Raw genomic sequence first — 25313 nt, forward strand, 5'->3', positions numbered from 1 at the left:
CACACGAGTACACACACACGAGTACACACACATATAAAATAAGATTAAATAATTAAAAAGTTGTTAGGGTATCTTCTAACATCTCTGTAAACCCAGTCCAGCATTAACCCCAGCACCCACCCTCAGAGCTGCCCCCTACCCACTGTGACAGTTCTGCCGCTGGCACGGATGCTCACAGCTGGGTGCTCTGTGATGTCCATGCCTCATGCCTCTGAATAACTTCTGCCTTCTGTGCCTACTTCATGGAAGAGGAAATCGTGGCTCCAAGAAGTTGAGTCATTTGCCTGCTGGCACAGCTAGGATTTGAGTCAAGCCCTGTGACTTGGAGAGAGATATTTGTCAACTCTCAATCCTGTGTGGCTCCTAACTGGCCTGGCCTGGTGCCCTGCAAGGGAGACAACCCAGCCGTCTCTCGGCAGTTGATGTGACTGCAGGGTGGGACGTGCTCACAGGATGTGGTACCAACCAAAAATAAGCTGTCTTCACAGTCCTAATATTTTGTAGACATTCTGGTTGGAAGATGGATGCCAGGCAGTAACAACACCTCATGTGGCTCTGCTGAGATGACCCAGGAACAGGCAAGACAACTGTATTTAAATAGGTGATCACGTGGTCACAGTGCCCATTGCACGTAGGAGAGGCCTAGGAGCACACGTGTGTCCTCCTCTGAGTTTCTGGTGTGAGAGTTGACCATTCACGGTTGCTTGAGCTGTCCAGGCAGCAGCTCAGATGCAACTTGTACAGCATCTGAGAGGTTGTCATCAAAGTGCTTGGTATTTACACGTCTGGTTCTGACAAAGCAGGTCGCCATCTCTTCTATCTCTGTTTTGTCATGGCCTTTGGATACCCTGCCCCTCTTGGCATCCTGGTCTGGAATCATCAGGTGAGGGAACTCCTCAGCCTCCATAGCCCCACAGCTCAGAGTGCAGTCTTATCTGTATCTGAGGAAACCTGAGTGATACAGCCATGTTCCTTGGTGCACACCTGTCAAGGTTCACCCAAGGGTCTTGTTCCACGGCAAAGTGTGAGGCCCACAGCTCCTTCTGCCTAGCTGCATCACACTTCACTCAGGAGAATGTAGACCTGACACAGTCAAACTTTTCTCCTTGAGACCAAGCAAAAGGGGAAGTGCCTATGTGCTTTAACCACTTCCAGTCAGCACTAAACTGGAGATCCTGGCCATTGCAATAAGACAAGCAGGGAGGGGGCGGGGGCCCAGAATAGTGGAGAGCCCAGAAGCAAACAGAATCTTATTTGAGCAGTGGCAAAAAGAATTGAAATAGCTTTAATATCAGGTATTGCATTTAGAAAACAACACGAAACACACACACACACACACACACACACACACACACACACACACACACACAAACCACAGGACTAATCTTAAGAAAAGACAGTCAAGAATCCATCCTGAAAACTAGGAAACATCCCAGAGATGAGTTCCAGATGTAATGAAGACTCGTTATTGAGATGTCTATTATTTTCAAGTTTGTAGATACAACCGAACCCCAGGAAAAACTGAAGAGCTAATTCTCAGATTTATCTGGAGCGTGAAGACCTAAAACATTTTTAAAATTAGCAAACAAGAACAGGGCTGAGGACATACCACCATGATGAAAGCTCGTGTCCCACCAGTGTGAGGATGGGAGCTTGGATATTAATAACTGAGTATCTAAAGTTTTCCCAGCTTTTTGCTGCTGTTCAAAGAAGAGTCCGTTTAAATACCAGGCACAAGTTACAGTCCACCTGTAGTTCCAGCCTCAAAAGGCAGAAGCAGGGGAATCCCCAAAGCAAGCTGGCTGGTGAGATTGCTCATATCAGTGAGCTCTGGGATTGATTGAGAGACCCTGCTTCAGGGAACAAGGTGGAAGAACGATGGAGGATGATTCCCAACATCAGGCACATGTAGACATGCATACACATGAAAAAATGGCAGCGTGTGCCAGGGGTAAAGTTGGAGGACTTGGCTGATTGCTAGCCGGTCTCCCACCTCAGGCAGTTAGCATGAGGAGGTGTTCTTATTTGTGTGAGGAAGATCATAGGTCAGGGAAACAGACTCAGGATTCAAAGACTGGTCTCCACATGCATCCTGGTTGAGTTTGATGATAGTGTCATGGCAGTTCAGTGGTTGGAAAACACCAAATCTTTAAAGAAAAAAAAAAGTGGCTTGCATCAGCTGGATTTCCAAATAGAAAGACCAACATTACATGACCTCGCTTGGCTTGCAAGGCTACCTGATGAGACAAAACTAACCATTTATAGCCCTATAAAAAGTCAAGATTTTCTAAGCATAAAGTTAGACAGACACCTGTCATAGGACCCAACTCTTCTACCCCTGGGCTCTCAGAGAAATGAAAACCATTACAACAGATTCAGACGCAAATGTTCACTGTAGCTTTGTGAGTGGTAAGCATGTCCTCAAACTACCCGAATGCTTAGCATCAGGAGGATGAGCACACACGGTCCCTGGGGTGGGGGGCACTGTCTGCCCATAGACAGAGGGGGAGCTGCAAGCACTTCTCCTTCAGCATTCGAAAGCTGCAGTGTGTGAAAGAGGCTGGTCTAAAGAGCATTTTACCAAATTACAGGAAGTGTTCAATCTGGTATGAAAGAAAGTAGACCAGAGAGGCCCAAGACAAAGATGTAAGCGGGGCTGGGAGGGGGATAGGGACAGCGTGACCTCGATAGGCTCAGGGCTCTCCTACACTCACACCTGGCCAAGACACAGAGCAGTGAGCTCTGCAGGTGCGAGAATCATTCTACAGCACAACATCTCAATAAAATCAGATTAAACATTCACTCAGCCGTGTACTTGATTCCCTGAAAGCCATATTTTCATTACAAACTAAATCAACACTAAAATGGATGTCTAGGTGTGGTAGTGCATGCCTACAAGACAAGAAGATTCCAAGTTCAAGGCTAGCCCAGGCTGCATCTGGCAATCCTACCTCAAGGAAACCCAAGGCCTTGGAGGAATGCTTCAGTTCAGTGGTAGAACACCTCGTATGTGTAAGACCCAAGTTTCATATCAGCACTGTACAGTAAACAGGTAAATATAAACAGTGTGTCTGGTCATGTGAGCCTGACCCCTGAGCTGCTCCCTGGATGGACCTGTCCTTACTCCTATTGCTCTGGGACAGATACCCCTTTCTGGCCCTGCTACCTTCATTTCTTCCAACCTCATCCATTCATGTACCCTTCTTATGAACATGAGAAGGAGAGGAATTCCCAATGTAGCCCCACAGCCTGGAAGCTTCGAGAGCTGACACCCTGAAACACTGTATCCTGGAAGTCTGAAGTCCAAAACAAGAAGTCACAAGTCTGAGTAAGGCCTCTGTCCTTGGCTCAGACATGGTATCCTCTTCTGTTGTGCTCACGTGTCCATTTTCTGTGTGTCCATGTCCTGATATAACTTCTTAGAACGACTCCAGTCAGACAGGTTGAAGCCTGTCCTGTTGGCCTCCCATGTCATCCTGGTCACCACTTCTCTGACTCTATATCCAAATATAGTCTCTCCCAAGGCTCTGGTGTCAGAACTGTCACATGTAGAAAGAGTCACCATTCAGTCCCAATACCTACTCTTCTGGGACTCCCTCCTGCTCCTCTTTAGCACAAAGCCTTCTATAGTCCCCAGCCCAGCCAGCCCTTAGGAGAATTCTGGACACTTAGCTCTGGCACAAGGTTCTATCCTGCCTGTTGATCAGGGCTGTGGGGTGGGGGAAGACCCAGGGATGTTCCAAATGCATGTTGATAAATATCAGGGGTTAACAAACTATTTGCCCAGCTTCTGCTCCTTCCTGGGTGGCGGAGGGCACTGGGACCCTTCACCTGGACTGCATTGTTGGCCACCGGCCCAGGGAGCTTTAGCTGAAAATATCTGGCCAAAGAGGCCCCTCAGGAAGCCCAAAATTGCTGTTTGTACCTTCCTGGGCTGGAACCAGATCACAGACTCTGCTGAGGAATGGAGCAAGGCTGGCTGGCGAGAGGCCCCTGCCTGGCAGCGGGCCGCGTTCCTGGGGTCTTGGAGATGTGCGTTGGCACTTCCTGAGCCCTCCCAAGACCTCAGGGCATCTCTCAGTCCAGCCCCTCTGGTGTGTGAGGATGCTGAAATGGCCTGGCAGCCTTGTGCTGAAATCCTGGGTGATGGGCTCAGGGAAGCAGGACATGTGGCTACTGGCCTGCCGTGCTTCCACAGCTCAGTGTCTTTGCTTCCTCTGCCTCTGCTGTGACACAGGACAAGAGATGGCAGATGCCATGGATTTCTGGGGAACTTGCCTGGGGCAAGCAATGTCATACCTTCCTCAGTGGCCAGGGCCCTGGGGTGCTGGAGGTTGCCAGATGTTCCCGGGTGTGAGCCCCACTCACAAACAATAGACAAGACACCTGTGAGTTACAGCTTAGGGGGTCAGGATGGGCTTCAGGACAGCACTGCTGTGAACGGATGCTGGGGAATGGCCAGGACCTGGGCTGGTCTGCCTCTCTGTGCCATGTACATGTGGCACAAAGGTCTCAGTCTCCAAGGCTTGTGGCACAAGGTGCATAGTAAAGAGACCTTCATGAGCCTGGCAGGGGCTGCTGCACGCAGATGGGACGCCAGGGAGCACCCCATTCACTCTGACCCAACTCACAGATACCCTGGAAGAAACAGCACGGCAATTGACTGAGCCCTAGTGTGTGGTAGCGCACGACCTTGCTGTCTCTCACAGGATTGAAGTACTTTGCTCTTGCGTTCCTGTGGCTTCAGATGATCACAGACTGGGTGGCCTCGGATAAAAGACTTGGCCGTTTGGGGGGTTTTAGACAGAAAGACAAAGCCATGGTGTGCTGTGCTGTGAGACTCCACAGCAGTCCTTCTGCCTCTTCAAGCTCTTGGGGACACCAGACAGACCTGTACTAGGGGCTGTGTCACCCTGGATCCTGCATCACCTGATATCCTTCTACTGTACATGAGCCCCTCTGCTTCTCCCATAAAGTTAGCTGCTGGAGGCACTGGAACCTACCTGGTGAATTCAGTATCCTTACCTCAAGGTCCTTTACCCAACCGCATCTGTCAAAAAATAATTTTCCACTTAAGGTCCCATCCATAGGTTCTGAGATTCAGAGATGGACAGATCCTTAGGGAGTCATCCTTAAGTTGAGTATACCCTACGTATGAGAAGGTTGGCTGGAGAGTGAGGGAGAGAGGCAAAGCAGGAGCCATGAGCTCTGGTCTGGCTTGGGGTTCCCTGGATGACCTGGGACCACTGTTGGATACTGAGGTAACCTCCACACACTGGAGGGGACTTAGGGACTTTCCAGGAGGCAAACCAAAGCAGAAGTCTCAAAAGATGCCAGGGCCTGGTACAGTCCCTGCCGGGCAGCCTTGCCTGGCTACCATGTGGTACCCAGCACTCCCCACAGGCTGAACAAGCAGCCACAACAGTGTAACACTACACATGGCACCTGAAGTCCTGGGGTAAACCTGGGACAGGACACTTGGCTCCTAGAGCCTCAGGTTTACTCTATGGCACAGGGTGTGGTGGACAAAACAGAGCCGCTAAAAAGCACAGCCAGTGATCAGCCTGGAGTTCCTCCTCACACAGGCGTGGGAATTCTGGCCCCAAGAAGAGCCCAAGATCCCTTAGGCACCCATCCCAAGGACCTGAGGGCTGGCGTATAGACTCTTAAAACACATATTCTCTCTACATCAAGACTTCTCCGGGTTTGCAAATAACTAAACAATTAAAAGATGGTGTTGGAGCAGCCACTGCTTGTGGGTTTCTGTGCTGTGAATGTCTGGTCCCATGTGCTTTACCTGTCAGACAGAAATGCTCCCTGTCATCAAGAGGTGTATGTCAGGAGGCCTGGGTCTCAGGTAAATCTGCTGTGTGTGACCTAGCAGCCTGGAGCAGAATCCCAGTTGTCTCCTTCAAAGTGTGTTTCTGGACCCTTCCGGTCATCCTCTAGGCACAGCCCCATTGACCCAGAGGACAGCACAGGCCAGGGAAGTCTGTGACTTGGGCGTGCTAACTTCACTCCAACAAAGCTGTTGTAAATGAAAGGGAAGGTTAGCAAGATTGCTTAGCCGTGAAGTGTGAGGGTCTGAGTTCAGATCCCCAAGCAGATGTAAATGCCTGTCAGAAGAGTCTGCTTTCATGAATGGGATGGAAGGATGGTGGAGGAAGGATGCCAGGGCCTGGTACATCCCAAAATCATCCTCAGGCTCCCACATGCATGCCCATGTACACAGGAGCATGCGTACAAACATACACATCTATAAACATATGAAAAAATTAGAAAAGTAAAGATTAAGAATAAGTAAATAAAAACTTTAAAGGGAAAAAAAACCCTTCTCAAAAGAGGGCAAGCTACAGATGATCTTGATAAAACTCAGACCACCATGGCACAGAGACGCATTCAGTCACTTGCTGTGGAGGTCATGCTGGTGCCTGCTGTCTGGGTCCTTTGCATCAAGACAAGCCTCTTCCTCCAGGACGGCAGCTTCTGGCCTTTTGCATTGTGCTCATGCAAAAAGGAGGACAGAAAGTGACCATGGGAAGTCTATCTAGCCCCATGTAGAGTCTTGAACTGTCTATACCTGTTCCCTGGACCAGCTAGGTCTGCTCTGCATAAGCTGGGTAAATTGGCTGAGGCCTCAGATGACCTGGTCTTTCAAAGGAGCCAAAGGCTCTGTAGCCACAGGTCGGGCTGACAAGGACCTAAGAGCCCAGCAGCACAGTGGCCGGGGTTTTCCCTGAGGTAGTCTTCTATTGTCCGCATGTGCAGCATGGGGAGAGGGCTGTATGGATCAGGGAGACAGAAATCCCAGGCCCTCAGAGTCACATGTTGAGTATGGCACTCCCTTTCTGTGCCTCGTTTTCCTCTTTTGCAGCAAGGGACCTGAAGGTGGGAAGGTGGAGCCTCCACTATCTCCCAGTACTTCTCCCCAGCCTCCCCAGGTGGGCATAGAAGAGCAGGCTCATGGGAATGGGTTCTGGCTCCTTTGCTTTCCAGGACATGGGGGACCTGGGGCCAGAGTGTGCTGCCAGCCCATGGAAGCCACAGGCCAAGCCTGAGGGCATCAGACTGGCCGCTGCTCAGCAAACGCTTTCCCAGAAGCCAGTGTGGGAGGCGGCCTGGAATCTGATGTCCTAGAAGCAGGCACAGGACGTGCCAGAGGTAACATAGCCCTTGGGGGACAAGCCCGGAAGGTAGGGCAGTGGGTGACCCACTGTCCTGGTTTTCCCAAGCAATAGTTCCCACCATGGGACTTTCAATGACAAAACCAACTAGGAAAGTCCCTGGCAAGCCACACGGCTGGTCACCTTAACGAAGCCACCTGCCTTTCTGCGGCTTCCTCCCCTCTCGATTTCTTCTTCTTTTCCAAAGATTGTTATATTTGTGTATGTGTGTGTGTGTGTGTGTGTGTGTGTGTGTGTGTGTGTGTGTGTGTGTGTACATGTAGGTGTCCAGAGGGAGCATCAGATCCTCTGGATCAGGAATTACAGGTGGTTGTGAAGCACTGAAGGTCAATGCTGAGACTCAAACTCAGGTCGTCTACAAAAGCAGCAAGTACTTTTAGCAGCTGAACCATCCCTCCATCCCCCTGAATTCTTTAGACATAAAAAAAAAATCAGTGTTGTCACCAACATGGGCCTTGTCACCAGTCACCCAGGAGGGTCATGATGTTGGAGAGCATGAGAATGCAGATCTCATATAGTATCTGTAGTCCTTGCCTTGGTGATATCCATTCCACCCCCCCCACCCCCTACACACACACACACACACACACACACACACACACGTTGTAGAAAGTCACCTGTGAACAATGTCAGAAACAAATACAGTGTTTCTTCCTCTGGTCATAACATGACCACCCATTGCTACCCTAAAGTAGATATAACCATGGCCTTGTAGTCATGGCAACAGAATACCCTGAGTAATGCAGCAATGCCCAGCACCACACCAAACCACAGCAAGTGGGTGCTGAGTGTGCCATGGCCCCAACTTTACCTCAAATTCAAATGTGTCACAACTCTGAGGTACTCCTGGCACAGTTCTCCTGGGTTGCATCGAGTGACAGGAAGTAGGAAAGGACCTACAGATACAGCTCGGGGCACATAGAGCTGTGGGCGACATGGAAGTAGGCACCACTCTCATCCAGTAAGGTTCTAGAATGCATTGGTGGCCAGCAAAGCCCCAAGTTGTCGTTTCTCTGGCAGGAGAGGTCTCTCGGGGTTCTCTCTGATATGAGGATGACCATCAGGTGACACCCTTCTCCTGCCCCTGCCACCCTATATTGCTGTAACTAGTTGGAACGAGATTCTGTAAAATGAACAAAAGCTGTCCTGGTAGTGGCACCCCACGGTGTGGGCGGGGCAGCGTCGGGCTGGAGCTGGGTCAGTCCTAATCTGTTCCTAGCAAAGAGGATGCAAGGGAGCCAGATTTAGGTCTGGCTAGACAGGAGTCTTTTGTCCCCAAACTGGGAAGTCAGCCCTGTCACAAGTCTTGCAAAGGTTCTAGGGGTCTTAGGAGCTGGAGGAGGCCAGGCATTGGGAACTCAAGCAAAGCACATGGACCCAGCTCACCACAGAGGCTGTCATGTGGCTTGTGTGACTCAGCTTCAGGGTGGATGGATCATGTCGTCTTCAGGCACAGCTGGATCCAGGTGCTCTAACACAGCCCCTGGCTTCTCTCTGCAACTCTTCCTTGGCCGTCTTTTTCTACACTACTTTCTGTCTTCTCATCTTCCTTCATCATTTGTGTCTCTGCTTCCCTTGGCGTCATCAGTGGCAGACGGGGACCCTTCTGATAAGAAAGATAAGAAAGGTGACAGTTGGCACCCTTGTCTCTTGAGCCAAGTGACAGCACCCCCTGCTGGCTGGGTAGGAAACATCACAGGGGGAACTCTTTTGCCCAGCTCGTGTCACATGCCTACCCCACTGTGACGGTAGGCAGAGAAGAGTCCTCACACTGTCAGTCCCTCCAAACCACACTACAAGGACTGAAAAGAGGCACACGGTTCTTCAAAGAGGATGTGGGGGAAGGTCAGAGCCAGTGCCACCAAAAATCACAGATGCCACAGTAGCCATGAAAATCAAAGACCTTCAAGTCCAAGATCAATTCCAGCCACCCCAGGTCTCAGTACCCATAATCTTCGGCATTCCCGGAAGGGAGAGAACACCCAGATCCTGCAGCTTTGGGAGATGCAGACCAGAGAGAGCAGGTTACCAGGTAGAGCAGAAAGGGACCATGACTCAGAGCCCAAACTCAGCTTGCCTTTCACTTCTTCATCCTCATATCAGGTGTGAGGTGTCACTGTACATATCTGCCACTGCTGCCACTGCCACCACCAACGCCACCATCACCACCACCATCAATACCGTCATCACCACCATCACATCATCATCATCACCATCACCATCAGCAGCATCACCACCATCAGCAGCAGATCACCATCAGCAGCATCACCACCATCACCATCACCACAATCATCACAATCATCACCACTATCACCATCACCACCATCATCACCACCATGACCACCATCACCATCATTACTCCCACCAGTAGTACCATCATCACTAACAACATCATCACCATCAGCTCATTACTGACACCATCCAAACGGCACTATCATTATACCCAGGACCGCCAAGACTTCCCCTGTGGGATCCACCACTAATATCCCATCTCACCACATTAACTGTATCATCATCAACACTGACACAGCTCACACACTCCCACTGCTCTCTCTCACCATTAAAAAATAAACCTCAGGGGGCTGGGGATTTAGCTCAGTGGTAGAGCGCTTACCTAGGAAGCGCAAGACCCTGGGTTCGGTCCCCAGCTCCGAAAAAAAGAACCAAAAAAATAAATAAATAAATAAACCTCAGATCCAGAACAATCAACAACACTATCACCATAACAACAGCACAACCAGCCCCGCCTTTCTGACAGGCAGTTGGTTACGGAGGTCTGATGCGCAGGTACACATGCAACCAAAGAGAGGTACACTGGGCCACTCCAACCCAAAACTCCACTCTTCAGGTGAAGGTGCCGAGATCTAGAAAGTGAGGAGACTAACCAAGACAATCTGGGTGACTAAAGGACTGGGGTTCCGTCCCTGCGCTTGGATCCTGAGACTATGTGGTTTCTCTCCAGGATCTGAGTTCTCCTGCCTTCCAAGCAAGTCTCCTCTATCCCTGTGAATGGCTGTTGAGCCTATCTTCCTGGGAAATCATCCTTTTCCCCTGCCCCCACCACAGCCAAGCCACGAGTCAGTCCTCACAGTGAGACTGACTCATGTCTGTCTACGAAGCCCTGAGCCCCAGTTCCATATCTGTCATCTCAGCCTTCGACTCCCTACTGTAATTCTGTCTAAGGTGCAATAGGCCTTTTAAAATGAGTAAGTCCAACTTGTTCCTGCCTCAGGACCTCCATGTCCATTGCTTTTGTGTGCTCCCCAGACTTTGACATAGCTGGTTGCCTCTCAGTCAGGTTTTACTCTTAACTAAAGCACCCCCACTCCCCAGTCACTCCCCAACTCCTCTAACTGAAGCATCCCAGACTGGCCGTTCCATCAGACCTTCAAGCAGTGGTTGCTTTGAATACATCGTTGTGTTTATGTACATATTTTAGCTTTTCAACTCCATTCCAAGCCCCAAGGGCGCATAGACTGTGTCTGGCTCCTGGCGGCAGCCCCAGGACCTCATACAATTTCTGACAGAGACACACTGGAATCATTGATCAGTGACTTTGAGTGGGTCTGTACAGTCCCCCAGCTCCTGATTCTGATTCTCTTATTTAATGTTCTGGTTAATTACCTGCTGGTCATTCTCTCATCCATCTGTCCACTCATCAGCCATGTGTCCATCTAGCCATGTGTTCAGCATCCTTTGTCCATCCATCCAACAGTCCCCTTCGCTATCCATCCTCTAACCATCTACATTCTACCTGGTCCATCTAACTAGACATTCACGTACACCTATGTCTATCAGTCCTCCACCTCCGTGTGCATCTATCCATCTGTCTGTCCTTCCATCCAACCAACATCTGCCCATCTTTCCATCTATCCAACCAACACCCACCCATCCGCCCACTCCACCGACCTCCCTTCCATCATTTACTTGTCCAACCAATTAACATCCTCCATCTTCCCATTCACCCATTCATTCATTCGTTCATTCATCCAACACATACCCCTCTACTGACCCATCCGTCCATGCAACAGATGTCTACCCATTCACCCACTCAGCCTTCCATTCACCCACACACTCACCCAACCCCCAGCCTTGTCCTCTCTTGCCTCTTTTCTCCACACCGTGAGTTGGTCCAGGTAGGAACTATGCCACCCAGATGGGCAGATCAGACCACATCCTAGGAGGCTGTTTTTGCTCTTAGATAGGTCCATACACTACTGAGAGATTCAAGATTATGCACCACCCTGAAAAGTAGCTGACATTACAAAGATCATGGTGGGGTCATGAGGGTCCCAGGTGAGGTCTGATCTGTATGCTAGGGCAAGAGAAAGGAGTGTGATGGAGTTGATGAGAAACTTCCTGGAAGAGACAAGGGTAGAGCTGGTCTCCATAGAAACAAAGGAAGCATGGGCTGAGACGTCTGCTGTAGAGAGAGGGGGAAATGAGTTCAGCATGAGTGGTGGCTGTTAGTAGGAAAACTCATGGTCAGCACCTGGTGAATTCCTACTCATCCTCCAAGGCCTAACCTTATCTACCCCATGCTGAGAAGGCATCTCCGAATTGCCTATGTTCATCCCAGACAGTTAATAATAGTAACAACAATGACGACATCATAATCCTGGTGGCCATCATTGAGTAATATCTGTGCTGAGTGACTGGTGACATCATCATATCCAATATTACAACAGTTTGAGATTTATCTACTTCATCATTGCTTCCAAAATGAAATCCAGAGACTTGGGCACCCAACACTTGGCCAATACCTTCCTAGTTCCCAGACTCCATTGAAGCAGCATGGAGATTTATCTTCTGTCAGCCACTCTCCTTCAAATGTACACACTGAGCGTGCCATGGTGGGGCAAGGGCAGCATGATGGTTTGTATATGCTTGGCCCAGGGAGTGGCACTATTTGGAGGTGCTGCCTTGTTGGAGTGGGTGCGTCACTGTGGGCGTGGGCTTTAAGACCCTCATCCTAGCTGCCTGGAAGTCAGTATTCTGCTAGCAGCCCTCAGATGAAGAGGTAGAATTCCCAGTTCCTCCTGCACCATGCTTGCCTAGATATTGCCATGCTCCCACCTTGATGATAATGGACTGGATCTCTGAACCTGTAAGCCAGCCCCAATTAAATGTTGTCCTTTATAACAAAACTTGCCTTGGTCATGGTGTCTGTTCACAGCAGTAAAACCCTAACTAAAACAGGCAGTTTGGTGAATTTTGATTATCTGAAGCCTAGTAAAGGAGGCGACTTTGCATAAATGTGTTGGATGGATGGATGGCTGAATAGATGGTGTGTGTATGTATGTATGTATGTATGTATGTATGTATGTATGTATTATGTGTGACTAGAAGGTGGGTATTTGAATAATGGGTGGATTAAAGATGGATAGATAGTGAGTGGTGGATACATGGATGGATACGAATGATGGGTGGATGGATGATGGATGGGTGGATGATGGATGGATGGATGGATGGAAATGGATGGATGATGGATGGATGGATGGATGATGGATGGGTGGATATGGATGGATAGATAGATGATGGATGGGTGGATATGGATGGATAGATAGATGATGGATGGATGGATGGATGGATGGATGGATGGATGGATGGATGGATGGATGGAAGTGGATGGATGATGGATGGGTGGATGGATGATGGATGGGTGGATATGGATGGATAGATAGATGATGGATGGGTGGATGGGTGACAGATGAGTAAGTTGTCACACTCCTGCCTCCTCATCATGGGCAGTAGCTTTCATGGCTGTCTTATGTGAAAGTGTTCTTTTGCTGTATTGGAGAGCTGAGACACTGGAGGTCCGGCCTCTTTCCTTTCCCCCATACACTCTCCTATCCTTCATGGACCTTCCCCGGTCACACCTCACACCTTACCAGTCCCTTGAGGAGTTCCACGTTTGGGGAGCACCCTCGCTTCTCCACCCACTAGCAGATGCCACTGGCCTTCCTCTCATAGCTGCCCCTGCCCCAGCTGTCCACCCTCACAAAGCCCTGGCTGTTCTATGAGGACACGCCAGCTGGAACGAGGCACTTCCTGTCTAACGAGACCTTGTGCACAGAGCCTGCAGGCAGCTGTCAGCTCAGGGCATGCAGCCGGATCTAGAAGCTGCTGGAGCCAGCACCCTCCAGAGTCCCTCAGCAGAGGCTTGCCTGAGTCCAGCCTTCAGGCTTCAGACACAGAGAGAGCTCCAGGCATCCTCATCCTTTGGGAAGTCCACCTCTGTGGGAGGCACAGTGTGAGCAGCCTCACTGGGGTCTGGGGACAAATGGGATCTGCTGGTTTGAGTGTGAGACATCAGTGACTGGGACAAAGACAGGAAGGAGAGAAGGCAGAGCTTATGCCAGGATGAATTCCATTGTTCACTATAAGCTAGTCTCAAGGAGAAGCTGTTGAGGGTCCTCTGGGTGTCTCAGGTCACTGTCTAGCTCTGTCCCCTTCCATATCTCCTACTCGACCCCCTAGCTATTGCTCAAATATCTGTGACATGCCAGGTTCAGGGACACAGTCAATCCCAAGCCACCCTCCCGGAGGCTCCATTCCCACAGCCCAGCCTGTCACCCCATCCAGACCCTAGGCCTGGCACAGCTCCTGGCTTCTGGCTCCACTCCCTTCTCAGAGGCTCTAATTCCATCCTGGGAGGGGCGATTAGAATGAAACTATAGGTTGTTTTGTGTCTTGCCCAGGCTAGGCCAATTTAATGACTTAATTAAATAAGCAGAATTGTAATTATGGTGTTAATGTTTCCTTTGTGTAATGCTGCTCATGCCTCTAGAAGCAACTCTGGGGAATGGAGCCTCCCCAGCCCCTGGCAGGCAGCTCTGAGGTCCCAAGCTGGTGTCTGTCCCAGGGCTTCTCTGTTTGGCCTGGTTGCATCGGGAACCTGCTGACCAGAGAGGCATTCCAGTCAGGTAGAAGCCAGGCTGTCTCTCCTGCCTGTTTATGGAGAACTTAAACCACACCGTGGAAATTATGTGAAGCTCCTAATTGCCCTTTTCCTTCCTCCCACCTCTCACCATTGACAGTTGGCTTTGAACTACTCACTCAGTAATTCACCCTACACAGAGAAGAAAGGAGGCGGCTGCTAAGTGGGAGCCAGTCTCCCCACTCGGGCCAGGCTGAACATGCAAACTGCCCTGACTTTTCCAACGGGCTCCGGATCCCATGCTGGGAGAATCTTGACCCCCCCCCCCCGCCCCAGCAGATGACAAGTTTTGCGTTTCCTTCTGATAAATGGGAGGGGAAGGTCCTCCAGTGACAAGGGGTTGTCTGCTCACAGGAGGCAGTTATAATCCCTAACTCTAAGACTCCCTTCACCAAAGCCAGAAGTCTCTGAGATCCTGCTTTCTCTGCTCGGGGTAATGTAGACTGCTACAGCTCGATCCAAAACCATGCTAGATCCCCATACTGCTGAGCAATGACTTCTCCAAGGGTGGCTTTTTGAGTCTCCAGGTCTGTAGGAGTAGCACCTCCCTGGATCCTCAGGAGGGTTAGGGGATGTGACAGACTGGGACAAGGGAAAGCTCTGCAGGCCAGGACCACACCATCTGGTCAATCTGGTGGCTTCGTGATGTAGCTTCTAGTCTCTGGTGCCTTTGTCCTTAAGAAAGCCACAGGATTTCAGACTTTTGTATCTCCTGCTGTACATGTTCAGAACAGGAGACAGCCCCATAGGCAAGGAGACCCCAACAGTGGCACAGAGGCTGGGAACATAAAGATTTAGCCTGGAGAGTAACAGAAGACAGAAGGGCAGCAGGTTAGGAGAGACCCTCTCTGGGCATTTGAACTGTGGCCTAGAGTGGGAATGGGGCTCTGTGGCCCTCTACTCACCTTCTTCCTTATCAGGTAGGACCCTCGGCCAGCTTGGAGCTCCAGTCTCTACCCATGCATGGGCTCTGCCTGTGCCTTCCTGGATGTGTGCCCTCAAATGAGTCACTAAACCTCTCTGAGCTTCTGCCTCCACCCCAGGGGTTTGCAGTTGGTGAGTTAGTATGCAGCCATTGTAACCCAAGGCATGGGATCAACAGATACCAGCATAGTTGTGACTAGGACTCCATCATACCAAGATTTTCGAGCCAGAGATGGTCCTGGATTTACTGGTATTGTTGGGTACATGGAGTTAGGGAATTCACTTAAGAACTGCAGGGTGACTGAGCAGGCAGTTGGGGACGAATGACCGACCAGATCTGGGAGACACCTGCTGTCCTCCCCTGGCCCCAAACACACACAATAACACACAGAGCTTCCAGCATAGCTGGGATGAGGCCGTGGGTCCCTGCTGTCCTTGTCTAGCCCCAGGCTCCTCCCAGGCTCCCTGTGGTTTTCCAAGAGGATCCAAAGCAGGCTAGAGTTGGTAAGGTGGTAAGGAATGTTCTCTACAGTCCAAATCCTGTCAGCTTGCTTCCTCTTGACTCATGGGAAGGAATCCAAAATCGATACATTCTCTTCTAGTAAAAAGCCATGGCCAGCTGGCCTCAGTCACCCACTGTGAAATCAGACACATCGAAGAAAGGACTCCTAAGCACTGATCTCTTACTTCCGAAGGCACCAGCAGACAACAGGTGCTATAGGTGGACCAGCCACCAACTCTTGCTGCCCTAGATGTTCCTTCTAGAGGGCCCCTATCTTGCTTGTGTAGTAATTGTATGCACAGTGGAACCCCCAGATTGTCTTCTGCAGCCAAGATCGGCTTTGCATTAAGAGCCTCTGCCAGGGTCCTGTCTGGCTCCTGTAGACCCCCCAAGCAGCTCATATTGTTCCCAACACGACACCTGTTGAGCACCTCCTCCCAGAGTTGTCCCAGATGCAGGCCTGAGGACCTAAGAGGACCTGGTGACCAAGCTCAATGACTGGAGTCTGCCTTGGACCTCAGGTCCATGTTGTACCTCCGAGTTCTGCTCCGTCCCCAATTGTCTTCCCACAAAGGATTTCTTTCAAAGAGGACACTGACAGCATCACTTCCTGCTCCCACCAGCTTCACAGGGGTCTTCAGGGTGGAGCAAAGGCCTGTGAGATCCTCCCCGCATACCTTGGTACCCTGCAGCTCCCCGAAGCCCCACCCTGAGCCCACAGATATTGGCCTACATGGGATGTCTGAGTCTATACTGTTCTCCATCTCCTGTTTCCAGTCCCTCGGCAGGGACCTTGGTCACTGCCTGAATCTTGGCTTCACGAAAAGCCAGGTCTCGCCCCTAGGGAAACCGTATACGTACGTACGATGTAGGTGATACTTTAAGCCCTGGGGGACGTTCTACCTTTGGTTCAGCATGTGTCTGTTGACATCCTGAGCAGAGAGCAGCATCCCCACAGCCGCAGCAGAGTGGCTGACAAAACACAGCAATCCACAAGATTGACATCAGCACGTCACCCAGGCTTCTCTGGGACATCTCAGGGCAGGAAGAGTACCAGCAGGCTACCCCTGAGGAGTGCACCTGAGAGAGCCACGGAGGAAACTGTGATTCTGACTGCAACACATGCAAAACTGTGGGTAGGAAACAGCCCCCACAGTGTGAACATCAGCATAGAGGCTGTGGTAGCTGGGGCCAGAGAACAAGAGGAGAAGCAAGGCGGGGTGAGCGAGGGGAGAGCGGGACGAGGAGGTGGAGTCTCGACATCACCTATGCTCAGGCTTGGCTAGCTGCTGACCTCACTAGAACTGTCTTCCGGTCGCATCTGCCACCATTCCTAAGGGAAGCTTTGTTAGTGAGATGAGGGTCATCCACGGGCACTGCTGGGAGGGATAAAGGATCAGAAGTGTCGTGCAGCCCATGGAGTAGCTGCCTCCAGGGGCATGGAGGCCTACATGTGAGATGTAGCCATACTGAATACTAAGGTTGCCCGGACAGGGAGTGAGCCGGAATGCCCTCTGTTAAGATGGGCTGTTCCGCCATAACAAAGCCAGGGACATTCTGAGGACAGAGCTAGGGGTGGGGGCTGGGGGGAAAGGTGAGTCATTTTCCTTTTTGCCCCAATGAGCTTTCCCAAGTCTCAACCGAGGCCTCCTGGAGGAAGGGACCTTCCACGTGCATCAGGCAAGTGTGGCTCAGCAGTAGTCACAGATCTGCCAGGCAGGAGAAGGCTCCCGTCCTGGGATGGCGTACCATCTCACTCTGTCAGGTCGAGTACCCCCCATGCTTACAACTGGCCAAGGGATGTGGCCACAGCGGATGGACACTATGAATGAAGGAATGTGTGGTAGGAAGTGACAGCTGTGACTCACTGTGACTCAGTCTGGAGCCTGCCAGGGGCTCTCTGAGCAGCCGCTGGCAGCCCCCTTAATCCTTCCTCCTCAGGACAGGGGCTGAGTGAAGCTCTTCCATGCCTGCAGCTGCTGGTCCGTATCACTCACCTGTGGAGCTCATGGGACACCCAGCAACCTCCATCCTAACTTACTTTGTAACCTGACATTTGTGGAGTGTGGGGAGGACATCATGTGGTTCTGGGTTCTAGGACTGAGGGAAAAGTGAATTCTAAGAGCCTCTATCCAATCTCCATAGAAACTTATCTCATCCTGCAAGCACTCATGTTCTTGACAGGCTGGAGCAGGGAGGGAGAGAGGAGGCCTGGTCACGAGGCTGACAAGGCTAAACCAAAATCCAAGCCCATGCTATAGCTTGGCTCCTCTGGCGGAGTTCACTAGCTATGCACAACAAAACTCTGTCCTTGGGGTCCCTGGCTTCCCTTCCAGAATCATCTCACACAGCCCTCATCCTTGCCAGCATTGGCCTAAGGGCTAATTCTACTCCCTACCATCCCATCATCCATCTACCCACCCTCAGGTCCATCTATCCTTCCACCCATCCATCTGTCAGCCATCACCTACCAATCTATCTGAGCAGCCATTTGCCCATTGATCTATGCAGGCCTCCATTACCCACCCATCCACCCACACATTGTCCATTTTCTGACTCATCACTATATTTACCCATTCACCCATCTACCTATCCACCCATTCATTTACCATCTACCCACCCATTCATCTATCCATACGACTAGCCATTCTTCTATCTACCATTGATACAACCACCATCCATTAACCCACCCATCCCTGTACCTATTCACTCATCCACTCTTCCATCTATCTATCCATGCCTTCATCTAACCCCTTAGAATGTCCCCCATCCATCCATCCATCCATCCATCCACCCACCCACCCATCCATCCATCCATCCATCCACCCACCCACCCATCCATCCATCTATCCATACACCCATCCATCCATCCATCCACCCATTTTAGTAACTTAACAAGCCCTGGGCCTTCTTTTCTCTGGAGTCAAACATACTCCCTTGCCTCCTCTCTGGCCATCAGGCCCTGTTCCTTCCAGCCAACCGAGTGACTCAGACAAGAACAGCCTGTGACATTCCAAAGCTCATAGTCTCCAGGGCAGACAGACACTGCACCCAGAAGACCTGAGTCTATCAGTCCCCCCCGTCACCATTGTGTTGTCCTTGTCCTGCTTGTCTCCATCCTCATCTGTAGCAGAGGCAGGGGAGTCTCAGTGGCCACCATCCTCCCACAGCCGTCGTGGGGAGAGCTCTAACTGAAGCAGTGGTAGGACAATGTGTGGTGTTGCTTCTGTCTTGGGCTCCTCCAGGGAGGGCTCTGGAGCATTCTGTAGTTCTCTGCTTCAGGGACTAAGGAATTCTTGCTTGGTCCTATGCTTTGAGATCCCATGATAAGGGGGCAAGTCCAGAGGTGCAGCAGCTTGGCCATGTGCAGCCATAATCGGTGCCATTCTTCCTTTTACGTCAAAATTCTCGTGACATGCCACCTTTGCTGCAAATCAGAGGGCCAGGCTTCCTGGGGTTAGCTGAGTCCCTGTAGCAGCTATGGCTGGTCTGGGAGGAAGTTGAGAGGTCACTAGGGATTAAGCAACCCTCCAGGCACCTAATGCCTGAATAAGACTTGCTCCCCAACTGCAGAGGCAGGAAGACTGCCCACTCACAGGGATAGAATGAGGTAGAAATGAAGCTCTCTATTGAAAATGACAATGCAGAATTCACGACAGTTGTGGCAGAAAAGGCCAAAGTCTGTGGTGCTCATGAGACTGTCCCCGTGTATCCACTCTGGTGGTGCCAAAGACAGGAGTCTCCACGATGACACTGGCACCTTCTTCCGAATCCTTCCAGTCAAATCCAAGAGCAAATCCCATGTTGCATTCTCCCATGGGGTGGGGAGTGGGGACAGGGCATGTGCCTGCACGCTGCGTGACTGCAATGGCCACAGAGGCCATCAGAGGGTCTCAGATCCCCTGGGGCTGGAATTATGGGAGATTGTAAAAACTGCCTTGTGGTAGGAAATGGGATCTGAACATGGGTCCTCCGGAGCAGCAACGGTGTTCTTAATTGCTGAACCATCTCTCTAGCCTGGATTTTTTTCCCCTCTAAACTGCTATTCCCATCCTTCTGGTAAACAGCAAAAGGTCCTAGAAGCCCAAAGACCATGGTGGCCAACAAAAACCTGCAAACAGTATTAGGAATGAAAATGGCCAAGGACTCAGCCCAGCCCCAAAGAAGACCCCTGATGGCTCCTGTTCCCCTGAACTCCAGAGCCTGGGTCAGAGGAAGGACTGGATTTAGGGTTTTACTGAGATGTCCTGGGGGAGTCCAGGGCTACTTCTTCCCAAGGAAGGGCTGGGTATTGCAAGCTCAGGGCTAAGAGCACACATTCCAGCCTCCACACATACACATCTTCCCTCCATCTCTCAGATTAGCTAGCATACACTGTTTTCTATTCCCTTCTAGCCATGTTTGTAAGAAAACCCCAGAGCCCTGCCAGTCTTGGCTACCCTTCTGATAGGGGCAGGGGCTCCAGAGCTCCAAGGCACCAGGGCTTTGGAAGGGTAGCCCATCTTTCTGCTGGGCCCCTGGCAGGCAGGTCTACCTGATTCCTAGTCCAGGGAGCTTCAGGAATTTGTTCCAGTCCTGAAACAAGAGAAGTCCATACCACCATCTACTCAGTACAGGCAAACACCCAGGCACCTATGCTCATTCGAGCCCTGCATGGGTCAGCTCTAGCCCACCTTTCCCCACTAGCTCCCAACAGTCCCAGTGCCATCTCCTAGATGACCTCAGGTCTTCAGAGCTCCAGGATTTCACATGCATTTGAGCCTTACATGTGCCTGGACCTGGCCTCCCCTCCCCACTTCTTCCTTGGCCAATATCTCCTCGCACCACACCACAACCCCCCTCTTCCACCAGCACCAAGCCCTCTTAGACACTCATACCTCCATAGAGCTTTCCTCACCACCAGCTTAGGCCTCTCTTGACTGAGATGGCTTTTCTGTTTTCCTGTAATTTGGTGAATGGCCCAGATGCTAGAACCAGAAGCTCTGGGGCAGAGCCTTAAGATGCTCACTGACGACCCAAGAGTCAGCATGAAGCCTTGGTGAATGAACACTCGTCATGGTAGTGACGCCCATGGACCCTGAAACAGCAAGAAGTCACTCCTGGGAGGAGAACGTGAACTGAGGACCCCTCCATTTACTCTTCCCTTTATCTTCCTACCCCTCCAGACTCCGGAGAGAAGGTGATTACTTAGCCCAGGCACAGGATGGCCATTCCACCTCAACCCCAGTCTCCCAGCTCTGCATGGGAACCACAGCAGTCCAAGCCCAGTTCCAGCCTCTATGGAGGGCAAGCCAGGAGACAACTTGTGAGGCAGAAGTGGAAGGAGGAGACTAAAATTGCCTCTGGCCTTCTAGAAGCATGAGGTTGGTTCCCTTTTCCCCAGAATCCTTCCATCACTCTTGTTAATTTCAAACATCCAGCTACCAGGAACAGGGCCGGGGCCTACGGAACCTCAGTAGGACACAGGACCAGTCTACATTTTCTGTGTATGTGTATATGTTGTATGTGTGTGTATGGATTGAGTATCTGTGCATATGTGTGTGTTGGGGGGTTCCTCTGTGTGTCTCTCTGTCTGATGTACACACATGCACTGTATGTGTGTGTATGGATGTGTATCTGTTCATCGGAGGGGGGTGTTTTCCCTTTGTGTCTCTCTCTGTCTAATATACATGCATGCACATCAGTGTGTGAGGTCAGAGGTTACTGTTAGGTGTCTTTTGTGTGCCACCCTATTTTTCCAGACAGGATTTCTCACTGACTTGGTTGCCAGACTGCTAGCCAACAAGTTCCAGGGATCCTCCTGCCTCCACCCTTCTACCTTTGCCTCTAGCTTACCAAATGGCTAGACCAGCTGGCCAGCAAGTTCCAGGGATCCGCCTATCTCTATCCCTCAAGGGCTGGGGTTAGAGGCCTGCCATTGCACACTGCTGGGCGTCTGAACAAAAGCCCTCACCTTGCATGGCAAGCACTTAACCCAATGAGCCTTCTCCCCAGGCCCTGTGGCCTTGGGTTTTTTTGTGAATGAAACTTCAGCTGGGCTTCCGGCCGCTGGCCACGCCCTGCTGCTCTGCCTTGACCACTGTATAACCTCAGGGGAAAGACAGCAGAAGGAACTTCAAAACGAAAGTGTGAGTCACAGACAAGGAAAGAAAAAAATGAAAAGGACATTCTTTAGTTTCTACAGGCTGGACTCGTTGCCCCTGGCCCCGGGAGCCAGGGCCCCAGCAGTGGTTCCTGCAAATATGACCTGTTCATTACACAGCTCCTGTGACCCCTCCAGCTCCATCTGGACAGGGAAGAAGTGCCTATTCCCCATGTCTGTCTAGGACACTTGGCAGGGTGGCACTAACTGCAATGAATTGATAAGAGCTATGACCAGATAGGATCCCCCACCAGCACTGCAGGAGGCATTGGAAGCAGGGTCTTGGGGTGCTGTTGGGGTTACAGTGCCAGCCAAGCTGGGCAGGGAGGAGACAACAGTGAGCCTCCAAGGAGGAAACAGGACTTCATGCGGAACAGAGGGCAGGCAGCAGGAGAGTTGCAGATGGCTAAAAGCTCAGCAAGCACGTGACAAGGACTTGGATCAAGCAGGACACACGTCGGGGAGGCCCATCAAGCCCGAGCCTGCTTTCCGAGCCCCCAGGATTGGCAGGGCAGAGAGGAAAGCCTCTTTGTGCTTTATAGACTTTGGGGAAGTCACAGGCTCCACTTGCTTGGGGGAGGCAGGAAACCCCGTTCATCCAGGCGTCTGCCAGCGTACCGCAGGCTTCCTCTTGTCTCTGTCCCCCTCCCGGAGCCTCTTCCCCTGAACTGCTTCCCACTCCTGGCCCTGCTGTCCCTTTAAAGGAACTTGAATCAGAGTTGAGAATGATGGTGACTCAGGGTGGAAGGGGTGGTCACTTGCACTGGCCAGTGGCCAGGACTGCAGCTCGAAAGGAAGCAGAGCAACCGCAGCTGCCTGTGTGTGTGCCCCTGAGAGGGGCAGAAACCACAGAACCCCGTTTGAGACTCCACCACGGTGGAACTCGTGTGATGAAGTTACCCCTCACAATGGGGGCATTCAGGGTCCACCCGCGCCTGCAGGGCTGGGGCCTGTTCCTCAGGCCAGCTGATGGTGATGTAATCTTCCGTTAGGAGGTCCCCCCCCCAACTCTGTTGACTAGGGACTTAAAAAAATGCACCAGGAAACTCAAGTGCAAGCCAGGACGGAAGCCTTGGTTTTATTTATAGTTGATAACTTGCGTCCGGCTTGCTCCACGGGATGCAGAGCCTGAGGATAAAGAGCCCACAGGGGCAGATGACAGAAGGACTCGTGTCCTGGGCTACTGTGCTGTCCAAGAGCATGTATGAAGCTTCATTCTGAGCTTCCCAGCAGCCAAAGCAAAGAGGGGACAGAGTTTTATAGTGTGACATCATAGAAAACCAGGCTGTAAACCTGGTGTTCTGATTAACTGAGGCCTTAGATTCTACTTTCTCATGGTCAGGACGGCCATGCATCCCTGCATAGCATCCAGCAGTGCCAAAAGCATGTTATAGGCCTGGCTAGGTGATGATGATTCCTCAGAGAGCAGGAACCATTCTTCCCTTCCTGTGCACATGGCAGACATCACTAGTGGACTGCAGCATTCTTTCCCCTAGCCCACTTCTTCCTCAGAGTCCCAAATCTGCACAGATCTCCAGGGAACACTACCAAAGACACAGAACTAGAGACTGCTTGGCTTGTCCTCTGGGCTTGTGACCAGCTGAGAAAGTTCTGGGAGGGCCCTGATGTGGAACATTCCTAGCACCTGGTTCATGCCCACATACAGTAGATGCCAAGTGAAAAACTATCATTTAAAGGCAGAAAGGGTAAGGAGCCAAGGTAGTGGGAGAGCTCAGTATTGTCCTGAGGGTGAGGCAAGGCTGTGTATGAGCCACACAGGAAGTTATCAGTGAGGACACGGATGTAGAGAAGAAACTTTGACAGGAGCTGGGAATGCAGTGGCCCAGCCTGGCCTGGCTTCCAGCTCCAAGTGCCAGCCCTCTACAGAGCCCATCAATCTCATGAGGCTGGGACTGTGGGGGTCAGAGGTAGCCCGGGTTATGTGCCCTTGACAATGGCTAGTCCTTATCAAGGTGTTTGCAGGTTCCACAGTCATGGGTAGTGTGCAGCTTCTGCCCGGATCTGACACTTTCTCCACAGCTCTCCAGCTTCTCTTCTCCAGGCTTGCCTGAGGCGTGTCACCTGGCCTGGTCACAGAAGCTGCACTCCAGAGCTTCCCTCCCAGACCGAGTGCAGTCCTCCAGGACACTTCCCCGGTAGCCTGTGTGGGGCTCGTCCCATCTTCTCCCTTTCCTTCATCCGAGACAGCTGTCACCTATCGCTGTCACTGTGTGTCCACTGGCTTTCACACTGACTGGTGGCTGTGCCCAAGGGCTTCACATACAAGCCCAGCAGGAGCTCTGTTCACAGCAGTGCCATGGGGTTGTGAGGGAAACAAAGATTCAGGGAAGCTGTCTGCCCAGGGTGACCTGCCTTAATCTCCAGATGGTAGCAGGTAAAGGCAGAGGTAGTCTGAGCTAAGCATGCCACCCTGACACAGTGCCACAGCCAGGGAACACACAGCTCGCAGCTCAGCTGTTGGTGACTGCCTGTACTCCACCTGTTGTGAGCTGACCAGCTGCAGATACAGCACCCATGGAATTATAGAAGTATAGGTGAGGAGACAGTCAAGAGTGAAGGGGAGAGAACCTGTTTGGTCACCGGCTCTCTGCAAGGCCCTCTCTTTTGTACGGAGTGGGTGATGGGGCCTCAAGAGGAAGAAAACATGGGTGGGAAGGACTTCCCGGTGGGCAGGGATTTGTGATTTAAGGCAGTTCTTGGTAGAAAGTTCCTTTCTGCATCCCTTCCTCTGGGGCTAAGCCAGGCAGAGGTCACAGACGGGTGTGTCAGGTGAGCTTCGAGAGCTCATCACGGAGGTTCCATTTATGAGCAATAAACCCTCAGACCTTAGAGCCCTAGATATGAGGGGCCATTCATTCATTCATTCATCCATTCACTCACTCACACTGCACCTTCTGACTTTAAAACAGCAACCTTAACCAGCAAGGGAACCAACTTAAGGGAGCTACAACTGTTCTCATCACAGGTGGTAAAGAGCTGAGGCCCTCAGACCTCACATGGGCATGCATGTCCGTGTGGGAGCTGGGTGGAACAGAACCTGGGGCAACGGGGCAAGACTAGGAGGGGGTCCTCAAGCCTCAGCTTCTTGTTCACCTTCTGGAAAGCAATGGAGGCAGAAGTCTCCACGAGTTCCACTGTGGCCTCAACAGTCCTCTGCCTTCCCCGTTCCTCCCTTATTCCCTGCATCACCGATTCCACGAGGGCTTGGTGAGCACTTTTAATGACTTTGCCTGCTGCTAAAAGAGGGTACAGGGCAGGGCTCAGGCAGCTCTACACCCCCAGCTCCTCAGAACATTGTGGTGGTCAAGTCAACAGCTCCTAAACATTGTGGTGGTCAACGGTCAGCTCCAAAGGAAGAAAGGAGAGAGCTCGCAAAAGCTCTGCATCTGGCACTGCCTGCAACCAGAGGTGGCGCTGCGGCCCTGCACCAGCCTCTGCTCTTCAGGGCGGGCTTTGCGAGCCTCATTAGGATCTTGGCTTTGCCCCCAGGACTGAGAACCCTGGGCATGGCAGAGACAATGTCCCACTTCCCCCTCCAGAAACTTCCTCTAGTTGCTGGGATTTTAGGATAGGAGACCACGTTCCCATGAGCTGGTCACC

At 51.4% G+C, this 25313-nt stretch overlaps 1 long non-coding RNA gene across 1 annotated transcript; it reads right to left on the minus strand.

Moving 5' to 3' along the window:
* Nucleotides 1-39: 39 nt before the first annotated feature.
* Nucleotides 40-18273, minus strand: LOC120099968 (uncharacterized). Its single transcript, XR_005499545.2, has 3 exons — nucleotides 15030-18273; nucleotides 8571-8790; nucleotides 40-2147 (listed from the first exon to the last, which is right to left on the minus strand). It is a non-coding gene; the product is annotated as an uncharacterized LOC120099968 (long non-coding RNA).
* Between the last annotated feature and the right edge of the window lie 7040 nt (nucleotides 18274-25313).

The sequence above is a fragment of the Rattus norvegicus genome, chromosome 1 (assembly GCF_036323735.1).
Source record: "Rattus norvegicus strain BN/NHsdMcwi chromosome 1, GRCr8, whole genome shotgun sequence".
NCBI lineage: Eukaryota > Metazoa > Chordata > Mammalia > Rodentia > Muridae > Rattus > Rattus norvegicus.